Here is a 6579-nt window from a genome sequence, read left to right as displayed (position 1 = left end):
TATCCGTTGACATTGAACAAATCAAGTACATTACTAATAATAAACTACATAATGTTCCAAATATTCATTTAGAATATTAACTGTCATATAGAGTCATATTTTCATAATATTTACAGATGCTTTTTGCGGGTTGTCATGAATAACCATTAAAGCTATCACAGCTTCGTTGCCACTCTTCACTGAAAAAGTCATGTCCCAGGCAAAGGCCAGCAAGCCTTGAAAATTGTGGAAGAGCTCAGAGTGCCTCAATCCAGGGTAGATACCAGTCATAGCTAGTGACTGTCCAATATTTGCTATTTGCATATATATAGGGAATATCTAGATACACACGGAAAAGACCAAATGATTATCACGTTAAGGGTTTATGGGGAGAAAGCCCTTATCACGTTAAGAGTTTATGGGGAGAAAGCCCTTGGGACAGCGCTTTGAAGTTTCTTGGGTTCATGCGACTGGACTGAAGCCCTCACAGAATCCGAAGTTGCCTTAAGTGGAAGGGTCCAATTATTTCTAAAAGTTGTAGATATAACACAGACCGTCATGCTCCTCCCATGACATCATTTACCCTAAGGTAAATGTTGTTGCAAATGACAAGAAAATTTGAAAATGTTTGAGTATTAAACACTTGCAATGAATGAAGAAGTCCAACATTTCATTAACTGGATATACTGCTCAACAACCAAAGGGTGATTACCTGATGCTCCCTAGTCTTTGGTGGTGGAGCATTAATACACGCATTACCAACGAACAACTGGTAATGCTGCAATGTTCAAAAAGGATGCAGAAAATAGTTTGATTCTTGTCCTTGAATGTAGGTTACAGAGGTAACTTTTAGCAAAGTTATTTGGTAACAAAATGTTCAAAACGAGCATAAAATCCGTTAAGCCCAATCAATTACATCACAGGGAACCTTGCGTCTTTTGACAATGACATTTTAGGTTTCTAAAACCACAAACCAAAAGGTCAACTTTGCCTCTTCCAGGCTTAACCTTTGACAAATACATTCTAGGTTTTCTAAAACCACAAAACAAAAAGTTAACTTTGCCTCCTCCAGGCTTAACCATTGACAAAGACAGCTAAAACAAAAGGTTAACTTTGCCTCATCTAGGCTTAATTTGACAAAGACATCTAGGTTTTCTAAAACCACAAAACAAAAGGTTAGCTTTGCCTCCTCCAGGCTTAGCTTATCTAAGTAAGTTTTAATTGCCCCAAAAGGACAGAGAAGTGTTTCCTCTTCCTCACCAAGAAGGTTAAATTGGAATTCTTACAGTTCTTTGCAAAACAGCCTTAACATCATTCTCAGCTCTAAGGCAAAAAGATAAAATAGCATTCCCTTTACAAAGCCTTAAGGAGAGTGCTTGCAATAAATTTAACTCTTTTAACTGCTGATAGTGCTAAATAAAAGAAGTTTTCATAGTAAACAATTTCATGGAACTAATTCCAGAGGCATAAAAGAATCTGCAGATAAAATTCAGACCTGCGTCTAAAATCCAGAGAGAGACTGATACTGAGTTGATTTGCTGATCACCGGTCAGATCTAATAGCACATGACGCAAGACCAAGGAAATTAAGGAACGATAACCTCGAGAGTACACAGCGAAAACGTCTTACTACGTCTCAGAAAGCAGAGAAACATTAATGTTTACAATGTTCCAGATGCTGAAAATTCCTCTAGAATGGCAGCCTGAGCAATACACAAACCGTTGCTTCTAACACAAGGCCACGGTTGTTTTCTCACTTGATTCAGGATAGAGCCCATGATACCTTTGAAAATCCCCTCATTGGGAGGAGACAGTCAAGCATCTCGAGTGGTTAAGTGTGAGATGCAGAAGTTAGTGGAAGTGCATGGAATTCTGCAACTTGTGTCAATTTCCCCTTAACAGAAGAATAAGAGACATCTACCGAGAGAGCTACAGTGTTCGAAAATCATTTGCTCAGAGGCTAATAGGGTTCTACAGAAGTCACGTGAGCAATTATTGAACTTGAAATTTGCTCAATACTTCCTTAAGAGTAGATAAGAGGGGGAAGGCCTGTGAGTCTGAATCAGGCCAAACTTGAAGAAACACATCTACTACTCAAGCCTGTGGGCCCTCAAAGGAACACTAATCAACTGGTTGTTCCTGTTCATCTGCATGCTAATAAGTCTACATTTGAGTACTCTTCTAATCCCACAGCAACTGTCAAACTTGCAGATGTAACGGCCACACTGTAGGTAGTTTTGTTCTCTCTGGATTCCCAATCGCCAAAAAACTGTCCTTCTGCAGAATGAATTATCAAACCAATATCTTGTTCATTTCAATCAAAAAAGCAATCTTTCCACTCAAAAAACTGTCCTTCTGCAGAATGAATTATCATACCAATATCTTGTTCATTTCACTCAAAAAAGCAATCTTTCCACTATGACTTTTTTTCTGGCCAGGGATAAACCTACTAGGCATCTTCGATGGGCTTTCCACTGGCCTGACACCTACTATGGATTTCAGGCAAAAAATAGTGTGTTTTTCTTTAATATCTCCCATACTAATTATTTGATCAGAACAGTACTTTGACACAGCACTCTATAGACCTCCCCCTAATTTTTGATACTATACTGCATTTTCAAATCCCGTTAATTAAGGTGTTTACTCTTGTCCTAGTAAAGCCAAAGCCAAATCTTTTTGGTAAGTTCGTTAAACAAACGAACGTATGCTGACCCTCCCTCACTTCGCTCTCCCTTCCTCACTTCGCTCTCCCTCCCTTCTCTCACTTTGTGAATGTCTTATCTAATATTTTCCATAATATCCACCTTTAACATTGGTATTTTCCAATGTATTTGTCATCACAAGGATATCATTCGAAAATCCATAATGATAAGATTGTAAAAAAAGTAACAGGGAACATAAAGCATGGTTTTGGAAGTCAAGAAGGTCGAATTATGGTTTCGTTAAGGTTCTTTTAACTGGGGAAAAATAATGAAACACACGTTTTCCAAAGGCAGGATTGACTGGCTTTACCTTCTTGTAAGGCAGAGTAAATGAAATCAAGTGTTATATAAGTTGACTGAAAATTTTAAGGTGTATTGGCTTACTTAACCATTAACTATCGTAGTTTGGGTATCTGCTGTGGTTTATGCCTAAGCAGTTTGTTGTTGTCTCAGTGTATGTTTGACTGAGGAGGTTTTCCCATCATATTCATGACTGGCATGTTACTTTGCCCCCCTAAATGCAAAAATGCATTTGCATTACGTCTCCATTCCATATACAAAATGGAACAAGCTAACAATAAACTAAGGATTAGTCTTAACAGGTAAGAGAAGCTTCAGGTTTGTTGGACACACACACACAATAACACAATGTGGCATAAGAAACACAAGAATATTACTGAATAAGTAAATCTTAATATTTCCCCTATAATTCACTCCTTATGTATATATATATATATATATATATATATATATATATATATATATATATATATATATATATATATATATATATATATATATATATATATATATATATATATATATATATATATATATGTATGTATAAAATATATACATATATATATATATATATATATATATGTATAGTTATATATATATATGTATAAAATATACATACATATATATATATATATACATATACATATATATATATATATATATATATATGTATATATATGTGTGTGTGTGTTAGTATGTGTGTGTGTGTGTAATTGTGCGTATCAATCCAACAAATTGTGTAGTTCGTAGATTTTTTTATCATAGTTTTAAATACTATATTTATTTGTGTCACAGTATAATTCTGTTTGTATTCTACAGCTATTGTGTTTTCCACACAGGCCTTACAATCGTATTGCAGACGTCATAGGCATGAAGACGACGACAGTGCATTCACTTTCACAGCGAAGCATGCGAACAGCACCATCTGGAACAGACAATAATTACCCGTCAACGACACATGGTACCCCGACACCCACACCAAGTGCCTTTGATAATTTTGCTATCGGTGCCATTCGCCGCTATGTACATGGTGAATTCGCTAAGAAAAACACATTCGCCATTAAAAGTCTGACACAGGGTTTACGTGAAAACGGCATCATCCCAGCTGGAACATCAGAATTATCAGTGTGGCGATTACTACATAACATGGGGTTCTGCTATAAGGCCACACAACGAAAAATGTATGTCAAAAAGGAAACTTGATATAGTGTGATGGCGCATTCGCACTCTCCGAGTACTTAATGAATATCGGAAGGAGGGGAGAAAGGTGGTATACATCGATGAAACATGGTTCACCACGAGGATGCATCCTAGCAGCGAGTGGGTTGATGCCACACAGTCCATGACAAGTGCCACCTACAGTCGTCGGCAGGTCCCTCCTGGAGAAGGGGAGCGTTTTGTGCTTGTTGCTGCCGGCACAGAAGATGGTTTCATTGAGGAATCATTCTTGTCTTTTCCTACAAAAAACAAAACTGGTGACTACCATGGCGAAATGAATGCCGACCTCTTCGTTCGTTGGCTCACGCCCCAACTTCTTCCATCATTGCCTGAGCCAGCAGTGCTTGTGCTTTGATAAATGCACTCTGCCACAACCACCGAGCGAAGATAGTCGTTGTGCTCCAAACCTCCACCTTTGAAGCAGATATCATGAAATGGTTGATGCCGCCAGATGTACTATCTCTCCAAACGCCACACGCCCTGAGCTGTTGCAAATCTGCAAGCAAATCGCCCAATACCTGTGTATAATATTGACAAATAAATATCCGTTCATGGGGACATGAAGTCGTCCGACTACCACCTGCTCATCCTGAGCTCAATGCTATTGAGCAGGTCTGGGGCTTTATGAAAAAACGTGTGCGTTCCTCATTGCAGCGATTCACTCGGGCAGATTTACAGGCCAGAATAGAGGAAGCGAAGGTTAGTGCAACAAAGGAAGGTGGGACGGTGCAATAAGACGGTCCAGAGCCTTCGAACAAGCATACTGGTCAAATGATAACATCCAAATACCTGCAGAACCTATGTATAATCATCACCATAAACAGTGATGATGAGGATGATCTGTTCCTTGACAGTGATGACGGTTATGAATAAATTTTTTGTGATTTTTGTTCAATTGTTTCCTTTAGTCTCCCAACTGATGGTGATAATTATTTCACATTAGAGAGAGAGAGAGAGAGAGAGAGAGAGAGAGAGAGAGAGAGAGAGAGAGAGAGAGAGAGAGAGAGAGAGAGAGTCGTCAGATGACAGAGAAACTTCTGTCATGCTTCTTTTGATTTTCATTAACATCTTTATCATGATTATCATTACAACTGTTATCATTATTATTTTTGTCTTAATAGGTATAGATACCAGGGGCACCAACAGATAAGGTAGCCCAGTTATGAAAAATAACAGTAAAACGAAAGGGAATGCAGATTGGAAATACATTAGATAAAGATAACCTGTGCATGACTGTTCAATGAAATTTATGCTGTCTACACCTTAAAAAAGGAATTAAGCTTGGCTTTAGATATCTGAATCTGTTGTAATTGTATTATGAGATTTAATTTTGGTTATCTTTCCAAGTCGTAGCCGTATATCGCACGAAACTTTAAGGATTCAAGAAGCCCTCAGGGCAGGTTCATCAAGTTGGATAAATAGGCTAAAGGCTATAAACTCCTTATACACCCTGACGAAATACAACAGCATCATGAAATGTTAATAAGAATTAAAACAAGAATCCAACATATCAATTCTATCAGTTATTAACAAATATGATATTTTAATGATAAAATAAAGTTTGTTCATACTTACCTGGCAGATATATATATAGCTGTATTCTCCGAAGGTCCGACATTAAATTTCGCGGCATTAATGCAGTGGTCATCAGGTGGTTAGTACCCATTCCCGCCGCTGGGAGGCGGGTATCAGGAACCATTCCCATTTTCTATTCAGATTTTCTAACGCCACTGTCTCCTGAGGGGAGGAGGGAGGCAATATAAATATATATATCTGCCAGGTAAGTATGAACAAACTTTATTTTATCATTAAAATATCATTTTGTTCATGAGACTTACCTGCCAGATATATATATAGCTGAATACCACCTTTGGAGGGGGGGTAGAGACAGCCAAGAAATAGGGAAAAAACCAATTATTGGTAAAATTATTTTGGTTCCTTATCTGATAGCGTAGCTGACTGAGTGGTTACTGTCATCACCTAGTCTGCTTCTGCTTTACTAGAGACCCCAGCGAGGTAGTGACCTATATAGCTGGCGACTCTCTAGATGATCTGTCAATGGGGCGTGACCACAATGCACTAGATCATAGCCCATACAAAAGAGGATAAAAGAGACATTAAATCACCTAACTAAGACCTAAAGCGTTAGTTTGCAAAGGATCAGAAGACTGCCTCCGTAGTCGACCCAACAAACTACAAAAACAGACAATTAAAAGGGATAGGATCAGAGTTACCCTGTCCCCAAGGTTGCTGAAGCAGCAATGTATGGTCCCAGCGAAAAGCAATTTCGTATGCTACCTAAACATCTTGCCAAGAGTGTGAGGCAACACCGAATTGACTTCTCGCCAAACAGTACTAAAAATGTCACTGAGTACCATATT

This window comes from Macrobrachium rosenbergii, chromosome 4, assembly GCF_040412425.1.
Source record: "Macrobrachium rosenbergii isolate ZJJX-2024 chromosome 4, ASM4041242v1, whole genome shotgun sequence".
NCBI lineage: Eukaryota > Metazoa > Arthropoda > Malacostraca > Decapoda > Palaemonidae > Macrobrachium > Macrobrachium rosenbergii.
Note: the sequence above shows the minus strand (reverse complement) of the source record.